The sequence below is a fragment of the Giraffa tippelskirchi genome, chromosome 2 (assembly GCF_054371585.1).
Source record: "Giraffa tippelskirchi isolate mGirTip1 chromosome 2, T2T-mGirTip1v1.2.pri, whole genome shotgun sequence".
Lineage (NCBI taxonomy): Eukaryota > Metazoa > Chordata > Mammalia > Artiodactyla > Giraffidae > Giraffa > Giraffa tippelskirchi.
Window position 1 is genome coordinate 193,106,513 of NC_137276.1, and position 12,750 is coordinate 193,119,262.

The window sequence follows — 12,750 nt, forward strand, 5'->3', positions numbered from 1 at the left end:
ATCTGATGGACAGAGGAACCTGGCAGGCTACAGGCCAAGATGTCACAAAGAGTTGAACATGACTGAGCAACTAAGCACACACACAAATAATTAATTTTCCAAATACTACTATGAGATAGGAACAATTAGATTTGTGATGAAGATGTGATAAACCAACACAAGAGTTTCTGAAATTTGGCAATGTCCACACACTTAGAAAGTTTTAGAGTACAATTCTAAATTATGACTGTTTTTCTAAACAGTCTAGCAGTTTCAACTCGAGCAGTTAGGAAGACTGTTAATAACTGCTAGGTTGCCTCTACTCAAAAGCAATTAGAGCAGAAAATAGAGCCAAGTTGAAAACATTCTGAGTAAACAAAGAGTGGCAGTCTCAATGGCACTAGTAGTTTAATCAAAACCTCTGCCAACCACAGGGTGAACAATAAGCTACTATGACCCATAGCAACTCATAGGAAACCAGGAATAAAATAAAATCTGGAAGTATGTATCTGCATCTAAGGTTGCATACTCTCAGGAGTGATCAAAGTGATTCAAGAGGAAAAATCTAATCTGTTAGTTCTAGGGTGAAAGTGGGACAAAGTAACAACTTACTGTGGTTTATATATATATATTATATATATATATATATATATATATATATACATGTACACACACACATACAATTGTACAGGGTAAAATATAACTTGCTAAAAGCTTTGCTAGGATTAAGTATAACCTTAGATTTGCAAGTGACATACATTAATCTGGAGAACTTCTTAAAGAACCAGGCTGAAAGATTATAATAAACAAAAAATCAGAGGCTACGTACTGCAGGGAAAGAGATTTCACGTAGAAAGCTTAGCCAAGCCATTACACAAACAAAATTACCATGAAAAGATCACCTTCAGGATTTGAGTGTCCAGGGTAGCTATATTATCAAAAATATCCAGTTTTCAACAAAATATAGAAGACATATAATGTAATAGGAAGGTGTGGCTCTTATACAGGAAAAACATCAGGTAATAAAATTTATTTTTGAACAAGCCCTGTTAAACTTGACTAAAGACTTCAAATCAGCTATTATAAATATGTTCAAATAACTAAAGGAGATTCAAAAAATATAAGATACGATGGCATTAAATCAGGTATGTCAAAAGAGTACAAATTTATAAAAAAGAATTTAATGAAAATCCTGACGTTGAAAATGAAAATTTAAATGAAAATTTAAAAATTCATTAGAAGACTTCACAGTAATTTAAGCTGTTAGAAGAGTAGCAAGCTTGAAAAAACAAATATATAGAAATGATACAGTCTGAAGAACAAAGAGATTAAAAAGAATAAAGAAAATTTAAAAAAACCTCAGAAAATTTTGAATGCCATAGTTCATCAACATACACGCAATTAGAGTATCAGATGGAAAGGAGAGAGAGAAAGAACATAAAAATATTCAAAGAAATAACAGCTGAAAACTTTCCAAATTTGATAAAAAATAGTAATGTATACATCCAAGATTTTCAATGAATTCCAGTAGGATCAACACAAAAGATCCATTCCCAGAAATATCATAATAAAAAATACTGACCAAAAAAAACCAACACATAAAAGGAACCTTAATAAAATTAAATCAGACTGTTTATCAAAATGGGGGCAGGGGGGAAGGCACTGTAACTATATATTGTAAATAGTGAAATAAAAAAAAAACCTCAAAAATATTAGATTTAGCTAAACTGTATTTTAGAAATATAGGTATAATAAAGACATTCCAAGATTGGCAAAAGCTGAAAAAATTTGTCACTGGTATTCTACTAATCAAGAAGTACTAAAGAGAGTTCTTCATGTTAAAAATGACTACAATACTGAGTGAAATAAGTCATAAATAGAAAGACAATTATCATATCAATTATATGTGGAATCTAAAAAAAAAAATGGTACAAATTAGCTTATTTACACAACAGAAGTAGAGTCACAGATACAGAAAACAAACTTATGGTTACCAGGACAGAAGGAGGTAGGGGGATAAACAAGGAGACTAAGATTGATATGTACACACTTCTGTATATAAATTAGGTAACTAATAGAATCTCTGTATAGCACAGGGTAACTCTACTCAGTACTTTGTAATGGCCTATATGGGAACAGAATCTTAAAAAAACAGTGGATATATGTATGTGTTTAGCTGATTCACTTTGCTGTACACCTGTAACACAACATTGTAAATCAACTATGCTCCAATATTTAAAAAAAAAAATACAAATTCTGCTGATCAAAGAAAAAAGTGACTACAGACACTAAATGTATGCAAAACACTAAAATGTTTTGTAACAAACATTTGCAAACACTAAAATGTATGCAAAAAATTTTAAGTAATGCTGAGTAAGGTATTATGTATGTGATTATAAAATACATAATGATTGTATATTTCTTTATTCTTCTTAATTCACTTAAAAAGTAAATATATAAAATATTTATCTAATTGTTCTTTTAAATTTGTTTATAATATATAGAAATGTATTATACAATAAGAGCACAGATGTGGTGATGGGGAGCAAAGATATATTTGAATAAGAAAATTACACAAGAAAATAACTCACAGGAGGAAATCCACAGAAATCAAAATGGTAGATAAAGATATATAACATATTTCATAAGTGTGTACTCACTCTCCATACTACTCGCTGCTTATTTGAAATATAGTATGATATAAAGTAATAATGATGAGGATTTCTTGTTGATTTTGTAACATATGAAAGGAATATATATTAAAATAATAGCACAAAGAGGAGGGATGGAAAAAATACTATAAAAGGCAAAGTTATTTTAAAATTGAGGTTTTATTTTTAAAATTGAGGTTTTATATGTCTAAAATACATCCAAGAAGTTAAGATGTTTAACTTAAGCTCTAAAATAATGAGCAATAAAGTAATTAAAATCTATACATAGAACTACTAAAGGAATGAATATGTTATACTAGCAAATATTCATTTAATAAAGAAGGCATTAAAGTGGAACAAGGGAATTAAAAGACATGAGACACATAGAAAACTATAATCATATGGCAGATGTTGATTCTACCATATTATTAATGATGATAAATGTAAGTCACAAAATTCATGAAGCAAAAACTGGCAGAATTTTAGAGAAATAGAAAATTCAAAAGTAAAGTTAGAGAATTCAGTTCTCTATTTTCAATAATAAATAGAATAATTAGGCAGAAGATCAAAAGAAAATGGAAGACTTGAATAATTGAAATTCCAACCAGATCTAATGGATCACCCAACAACTCTTCAAGCAACAACAGTAGACTACACATTTTTTCAGGTGCACATGGAGCATTCTCCATAAGAGCATGGCCATGGACCACAAGTTAGGCTATAAAACAAGCCTTAATAAATTTGAAGAGATTGAAATTATACAAAGTATGTTTTCTGATGACAGTGGAATAAAATTAGAAATAAATTAGCTTATTTAAATAGATTGAAATTAGAAATTAGAGAACATTTAGGAAAAAAATTAAAAACTAGCAATGAAAAATTCAAAAATAAAATTTAGAAGATCAGTTTATAAAATCCAAGTACTAAAACACTTATGAATAAATATACCAAAAGGAGTACAAGACTTCTACACTGAAAATTGCTTAGCATTATTAAAAGTAATTAAGAAGATCTTTAAAATAATTGAAAAAATATTCCATGTTAATGGATTGGAAGACTTAATATTGTTAAGATGACTATACTCTTCAAATTCATTTACAAATTCAATACAATCAGAAATACAAGGCTGACAAATCACAGCTATCGTTTTTTTGTAGAAACTGGCACACTGGACTCCAAGATTCATATGAAAATGAAAGGGGTTTAGAATGGCCAAAATAATCTTGAAACAAATATGTTGGTGAAATCATACTTCCAGATAGCAAAATTTGCTAGAAAACTTCAGGAACATGACAATGTGGTACTGGCACATGAACAGACACATAGAAATTGTAATAGAATTTAGAATTCAGAAAAAACCCTAACATTAGTAACTGATTGATTTCTGACAAGTGGAAAGATATTACTTTTCAGCAAATAGTGATGGAACAATTGAATATTCACATGCAAAGCAGTTAACCAGGGCCTTATTTACACTATACACAGAAATTAACTGTAAATGGAACACAGATCTAAATGTAAGAGCTTAAAACTATTAAACTCTTCAAAGGATACATGATCTTGCTTAAGGAAATAGTTTTCCAGTTATCACACCAAAAGCACATGTGACAAAAATAATAAAGTTAAACTACATGAAAACTTAAAACATTGTGCTGAAGAAAATAAAAGATAAACCCACAGCCATATTTATAAGCCATATATCTGATGGTGGACTGTTATCCAGAATATTCAAAACATAACTCAATAATAAAAATGCAGGTTACCCAATTAATTGGACATCCCAGGTGGCTCAGTGGTAAAGAATCCACCTGCCAAGCAGGAGACGTGGGTTCAATCCCTGGGTCAGGAAGATCCCCTAGAGAAGGAAATGGCATCCCACTCCAGTATTCTTGCATGGGAAATCCCACAGACAGAAGGAGCCTGGCCCTCCACAGTCCATAGGGTTGCAAAGAATCAGACATGATTTAGCAACTAAACAGCAGCAGTATTAAGATGTCCAGCATTATATCTGATGGTGGATGGTGGACTGATATCCAAAATATTTAAAACACAACTCAGTAATAAAAATATGTTACCTAATTAATAAATGACACAGTCTTTGTATAATTTTTCTCTTAAAGATGATAAATGAAAAGTGAGTTTATGATGTTATTACAATATTATTAGCCATTAGGGAAATTCAAATCAAAACCACAACGAGATCAAACTTCATACTCACCAGGATAACTACAATCAAAAAGATAAATCACAAACTTTGGTAAGGATGTAAAATAATTGTTACCCTTACAAATATTAGAGAAAATATTAAATGGTTCTGGCCTTTGGAAAACTATTTTGGCAAGTTCTTCAATTAGTTAAACCGAGTTACCCTATTAACCTTCCCACTCTCAGGTATATACATATATATATATATATATATGTAGTGAAGTCACTCAGTTGTGTCCGACTCTGTGAACCCATGGATTGTAGCCTGCCAGGCTCCTCCATCCATGGGGTTTTCTGGGCAAGAGTACTGAAGAGGGTTGCTATGCCCTCCTCCAGGGAATCTTCCTGACCCAGGGATTGAACCTGAGTATCTCCCATTGCAGGCAGATTCTTTACCATCTGAGCCACAAGAGAAGCTCTATATAGAGAGAGAGCTCCATTTTGTGAGTCTTCATATGCAATTAACTTTTATAAATACTACTATCAATATTTATAATATGTTCAAACACCACATTTTAAGTAATGTTCATATGAAATTAAGTCATTTTGTGGTGCTATATATTTATGATATATCACATCATATATGATATATATATCATATATGATTTTGTGGTTATATAGATATATATATGAAATAAACATGTACACACAAAATCTTGTTCATGCATGTTCATAACATCATTATTTATACTAGTCAAAAATAACTCAAATGTACACAGCTAAGGAATGGATCAATAAAGTGTGGCATATCCATCTAATAGAATTTTATTGTTGTCCCTAAGTCATGTCCAACTCTTTGAGACCCCATGGAATGTAGCACACCAGCCTTCCCTATCTCTTTCACTATCTCTTGGAGTTTGCTCAAACTCATGTCCATTGAGTCTATGATGCAGGTACTGATACATGATACATGCATGAACCCTAAAATCATTACAGTAAAAGAAAGCACTCACAAAAAATTATTACTACATGATTTCATTTACATTAAAAGTCAAGAATAGGCAAATATTGAAGCATAGAAAGGAGATGAGCATTTATGTAGATGCAGGGAGCAGGAGGAGTGTTGGGGTCCTTTAATGGACCGGAACCTACTGTTCCGGAGTTGACGATAAGAAAGTGAAAGAGAGAAAGATAGATAGAAAAGGAGCAAGAAAGAGAGAAAGAAAGACACGGGGACCCAAGCCTCTGGTGGAGGAAGGGTGCTTTAATGATCTTTCTGTGAGTATATATATGCTGTTGTACAAGAAATTTCTTTTGACAATGATAAAGGTCAGAAAACCAAACGTACAGCGATTTTACCAAGGGAACAAGGGAATAATAATTGTCACAAGGTCAGGAGACAATCTATATCTCAAGAAAGAGGATCGAGACTAACCAGTTTTGTCCTAAGAAGAATGTTTACTGAAGGAGACCTGAGCCTGTCTCATCTCATGACCTCAGTCCTGGGAACGGCTTGCCCTTCCACTGATAAGGAATAGAGGTTTCATGAGAAACAGCATGTAGGAATCCTCCTGTTAAACATCCCCTGATAGAGGAGGAGAGATTGCTAATAGGTAGATATTTACTTTGGGAATGACAAAAATGTTCTAAACATATTGTGGTGATTGTTATAAAGGTCTTCTTAAAATATAATAAAATTATTGAATTATGTACTTTAAATTGTTGAATTTTATGATACATGAATATATCTCAATGTAGATGTTAAAAAGTATGTAATTATGATACTGTTATTAATTTTCAAACTGAATATACTGTCAATGACAAAACTAAAATAACTTAGTAATGTGGTTGATGTCCTTTATTCAAGGGAAAGCAACTTAGTTGGGGAACGACAGTGCCTCACAAGCTGTTTAGCACTCACTCCAATGGATTTTTGATTTTGGGTAAAATTGAGTATTATAGGGACTTCCTCAATGGATCAGCGGCTGCCTGCAAAGTATTTTAGAGAGTTAGAATGGCCATGTGGAAACAGGTCATGATTGGCTGGATGGTCCGGAATTTCCTTATAAGATTGGTAGGTTCTATTTTCTGGGGTAAGGAACTAGCTAAGCCTAAGTTAGAGGACTGTGATGGGTTTATGTTAGGTTTCAGTTACCATCATTTCTTTTAAGTGCAGGCTAACTTATGTTTGGATTGGTAAGGTAGGTTGGACCACTTATATGACCTCCATTTTGTGAGTTTCCATATGTAATTAACTTTTATCAATACTATTCATCAGTGCTACAATCAATATTTATAACATGCTCAAACACCATGTTTTAAGTAATGTTTACATGAAATTAAGTCATTGACATGACTTGGTAAATCTTTTCTCTTTCACTGTACCAATTTTATTTTGATACCATTAAATGTGTAATGGTTACAAACATAAATTAAAAAGTAGCTTATTCTTTGATCATACTCACTTTCATTTGAAGTTTGAAATTTAAAAGATAATATTATATAAGAGTTTATAATTTAAAATTATGTGAGTGACATTATTTGTGAATGTTTGTAATGTTGATTCAATACTGATATACCCTATATGCGAGTCAGAATAAGAGACACAGATGCATGGAACAATTTTATGGACTCTGAGGGAGAAGGTGAGGGTGGGACGTTCTGGGAGAATAGCATTGAAACATGTATATTATCGTATGTGAAACAGAACACCATTCCATGTTCGATGCATGAGACAAGGGCTCAGGGCCGGGGCAATGGGATGACCCAGAGGGATGGGATGGGGAGGGAGGTGGGTGGGGGGTCCAGGAATGGGAACACATGTAAACCCATGGCTGATTCATGTCAATGTATGGCAAAAACTATTACAATATTGTAAAGTAATTAGCCCCCAACTAAAATAAATAAATTTATTAAAAAAAAATATATATATATATATCCTGCCATTCCAAAATAAATAAATAAATAATATAGTTCTGAATGTTTAATACAAAACTTATATAATTAAGAATGTCAAAAAATACCACCTAGCCACAAGCTGACTTTAAGCCATTAAATCTTTTAAAGAAAGCAAATTATATGAATTAGATATCTTTCTTTTCTTCTTCAAAGTTCCAGTATACAGGATAAGGAAATTAAATTTCAATTAATACTGCTTTTATATTCATTCTGCTGCTTTACTCTGAATTTAATAAAATGAAATGAGAGTGAATACAGTGTTGGAAGAGGTAACTGATATTCTTACACATGGTTTTACTTTTCATTCTGTGACTTGTTCATGTATCTGTTGTTTAACAGCCTTAATCATCCCTAGTGAATTCTGTTGGTATTTTGGGTTAATAGACTTTTTATGTTTCATTAAGCTTTTATGAATTTTATAGGTTTTCAAAATAACTAGGTTGGAATTTATTCACTCTCATGCTCAACTAATTATTTATTTTACCTTATTCATTTATTTTACCTTATCCATAATGCTGCTGCTGCTAAGTTGCTTCAGTTGTGTCCGACTCTGTGCGACCCCACAGACGGCAGCCCACCAGGCTCCCCGTCCCTGGGATTTTCCACGCAAGAGTACTGGAGTAGGGTGCCATTGCCTTCTCCTTATCCATAATAAGTGATTTTAAATTACTCTGTTTTCTGATCTTTTCACTAGTATCCCATACATTATGATTTCCCAGTTGTTCAACGAAACATAGGTACATCACATTTTGACTCAAGACCAGAGGCCATACTAGACAGAAAAGTGAGTCCGATACTTCTGAGTATAATTTCCCAATCTTGCAAAAAGATAGGGGAAAAGACTTGGGAAAAGACAATCAAGATGAAACACAGCAGAAGAAACAAAGAGGAAGGGATATAGCTCTTAAGACAAAAGATATACAAAGAGAGCAAATGAGGGACAAAGATTGTAAGTAAATAAAATGATCACAATGACAAATTGATTTAAACATGAATTTAAACATATGTACAGAGGGTCTTACAGTATGAAGGGAGGTAGAAGGAGATTATTCTACTCTCATCAACTAGAAGCATATTTTACTGAAACGTTGCTTCAAAGGAAATGTAAAAACAATTGCAACAACCACAAAATTAGATTTGTAAGATAAAATTTAGCTAGAGATATTAGTGTAAAACTGTTTCTGCTAAGTGGTGTAATAGTTGGTCATTAAAGATAAAAAGCAAGAGGACAATTTAAGAATAAACACTTCTTCACTGACATTCTTCCTATCTCAGTTTTTCTTTATTTGAGAAAGTAATCTTAACAATTTCTGAGTTATTTTAATTTTGTTTTGTTGGTTTTATTTTATTTAGAACAACTCTACCTCAACCTTTTTTTTCACCATATCTTATTATTTAATTTTAGAAATAAGAAAGAGATAGAAAAAACACAACCTGCTGTGCATGTTTACCACAGATAAATAGAGTTAAATTAAGTGCCACATCTCCACTGAACCATCTATGAGTGAGTAGGAGGTACATTTGCTATAAGCCACAATAAGCACAGTTCAGAAATGAATATCAAAGTGGTTATAAGTAATTTTAGTGAACATATTCATAACTAAGTCACTCATAGCTATGAAAAAATGTTCAATTTGAGTCATATAACTGAAAAATTATTTAAAAAATTTTGGTTACAGTTCATTAATCCTGAAGCAATGTACTTTAAATTACCCTCAAGGAAATAGCAGATTTATATTAACTTACGTAGAAAGCATAAATAATGAAAGGAAAGTATACCTTGGATTACATTTTTACATACATGACCACATGAATTGTTAATTTGAAAATGAATAATCCATGAACAAAATAGAAGACTAAGCCTTATAGAGATTTTGAATGAATTTAGAGCTTTCAACTATTAATCAAAAAAATGAAACAGTCATTAAAATCTGTTGTATGTAATATTAAAGCCATAAAAGCATTTACCTGATAAAGGCACATAAATGCAGGAAGTAATATCCTGAATATTTTATTAGACCTATAGGAATTGAGTGATTGACAGTTAATAGACAACCAAGTTGACTTCGGCTTGCCCTTATACAGATTAAGGCCCTAATTATTCTCCCATGTCAGTTCTGAGATTACTTCTCAATTTCCATTACAAAGTGGGTACATACAATCTGATCATCTATTGAGTTTCATATTCTCTATCAAGAAAATAACCAGATATACACTCTTACCTGACCTTGTTTCGCTGACCATAATGTGCATGCATATCAGAAAACTTCTGGTTTTCCAGTGCTTCTGATCTAAGGCCTCACAGGTTTTTACTGATACTGTACCTTGCCCTGAAGGAGACACAGATATAAGACATAAGAAGAAGCATGGTAAAAATTCAGCAGAAGGGTAAATTAAAACTAACAGTTAGATAACAGCAAGAGAATGTCAATAATGATATATAATGACTGAATTTAAACTTAAATAGATGAAAAATCTTAGGAAATATAATAAAATTTAACATAAGAAAATTTGTTTCAAAAAAAGGAAAATGAGACTTAGACAATATAAATGATTTATTCATCATCACAAAGTGATAGGGTGATTGATATAAAAGGAATCTAATTCTAGATCATTTGTCATCATACAATTTGTTATTTTCCAAAACATATTTGAATGAAAAAAAAATTTTAAGTGTCAATTTTCATAATAGTCTTTTCTTCTCCTGGGCACATTATAACTTTGCTTTCATTTCTGAGAAAATGTAATCTTTTCTCCCATGTATTTTCTTGATTTTAACCAATTCTTGTTTAATTTATTACATTCATTTACAGGGTTAATTCTCATGTAAAGAATTAAACTGATAATTTATTTTGTTATAGTTGCTTTGTAATGTTGACTATTACTTTGGTCTACTTACATTGTAGATAAGATTCAAGAACATCCTCTTTCCTTAATCTAACAGTGTTACAGTTTTACAGTGTTAAAAGACAGTGCTACAGTTTAATTGGCTTTCTGTGCTTTTGCTTTTTTGGTAAGATAGTGATTCCTAAATCTTTATTCTCTTTCATCTTAAAAGTTCCTCAATATCCCCTGTTCATTATTTTTCCTTTTAGTATTTGATCTCCAAAGTATCTTTTTCCCTTCTGTTTCCTGATAGTGATGCTTTTTAAAGATTGCCTCAAGCTCACCTCATTTAAAAATCTTTCCCCTATATTTGTATTGATCTACCAGAACTTATTTCCTATATTTTCATAGATCAGTATTGTCATAAACTGGTATTCCAGAACTGTAAACATTTTAGTTGCTTCAGCTTTTTTCCTCATATATTTTAGTATTTATGTTTTGAGAAATATTGTTTATAATTGTTGTTAATGTTTATTTTAGACCTAATATTTTACATAAGCTATTCAGGGTAGCATTTCAATAGTGTTAATCTCAATATAAGGTTACTATGGATCATATCGGAGAAGGCAATGGCACCCCACTCCAGTACTCTTGCCTGGAAAATCCTATGGACGGAGGAGCCTGGTAGGCTACAGTCCATGGGGTCGCTAAGAGTCGGACACGACTGAGCGACTTCACTTTCACTTTTCCCTTTCAGGCACTGGAGAAGGAAATGGCAAACCACTCCAGTATTCTTGCCCAGAGAATCCTAGGGACAGCAGAGCCTGGTGGGCTGCTGTCTATGGGGTCGCACAGAGTCGGACATGACTGAAGCAACTTAGCAGCAGCAGCAGCATGGATCATATGTAAAATAATTTATTGTACAAAGGGAATATTTTCAAAATGACTAACTCAGATATATTCAGTGGGATTTCAAGGTACACAGATTGAAATAAGAATAGTTTTCACAAGAATAACTAATGAGAATGAATACAAACTATACCTTATGCTGTAAAGAGATTATTAGATAGCTCAGCAATGCATTCTTGATCTTACTTGTTATTCTAGAAAATCACTAATCTTTTATAAAATGAAATATAAGTACCATAGCTTAGGGAAATAAATCATAAAATACAAATATAGCAAAATGAAAATCATCTCAGGGATAAGAAAGAATTTTCAAATTCTATTTACTACTAATTTGCAAAAAATATTTGCAAAGGTAAGAATTTTTTCTAATTTATAAATAATTAGGAGTCCAACTTAACTGGTAAAAGTATAACTGATATGAAAATTAGTGAAACACATTTTTTCATGCCTCAAAATTCCATTTTTAAAAAATTTTTATTTTAAAATGGAGTATAGTTTGTCAACAATGTTGAGATAATTTCAGGTGGGTAGCAAAAGGACTCATCCACACACACACACATACACATTCTTTTCAAACTCCCCTCCCATCTAGGCTTCCACATAACATTGAGCAGAGCTCCCTGTGCAATACAGTTAGTTAGTTAGTTCAGTCGTTCAGTCATGTACGACTCTTTGCGACCCCATGAATCGGAGCACGCCAGGCCTCCCTGTCCATCACCAACTCCTGGAGTTTACCCAAACCCATGTCCATCAAGTCAGTGATGCCATCCAACCATCTCATCCTCTGTCGTCCCCTTCTCCTCTTGCTCCCAATCCTTCCCAGCATTAGGGTCTTTTCCAATGAGTCAACTCTTCGCATGAGGTGGCCAAAGTATTGGAGCTTCAGCTTCAACATCAGTCCTTCCAATGAACACCCAGGACTTATCTTCTTTAGGATGGACTCGTTGGATCTCCCTGCAGTCCAAGGGACTCTCAAGAGTCTTCTCCAACACCACAGTTCAAAAGCATCAATTCTTCGGCACTCGGCTTTCTTCACCATCCAACTCTCACATCCATACATGACCACTGGAAAAACCATAGCCTTGACTAGATGGACCTTTGTTGGAAAAGTAATGTCTTTGCTTTTAAATATGCTATCTAGGTTGGTCATAACTTTCCTTCCAAGGGGTAAGCGTCTTTTAGTTTCATGGCTGCAATCACCATCTGCAGTGATTCTGGAGCCCAAGAAGATAAAGTCTGACACTGTTTCCACTGTTTCCCCATCTATTTCCCATGAAGTGAT

At 32.7% G+C, this 12,750-nt stretch overlaps 1 protein-coding gene across 1 annotated transcript in view; it reads right to left on the reverse strand.

Annotated features, from left to right (window-relative positions):
- LOC145539114 (uncharacterized) overlaps positions 1 to 12,750 on the reverse strand; it is a 541,345-nt gene that overhangs the window by 297,853 nt on the left and 230,742 nt on the right. The window contains exon 5 of the mRNA XM_081572606.1: positions 9,956 to 10,063. The gene's annotated coding sequence lies outside the window, so the exon portion shown is untranslated. The remainder of the gene's footprint in view (positions 1 to 9,955; positions 10,064 to 12,750) is intronic.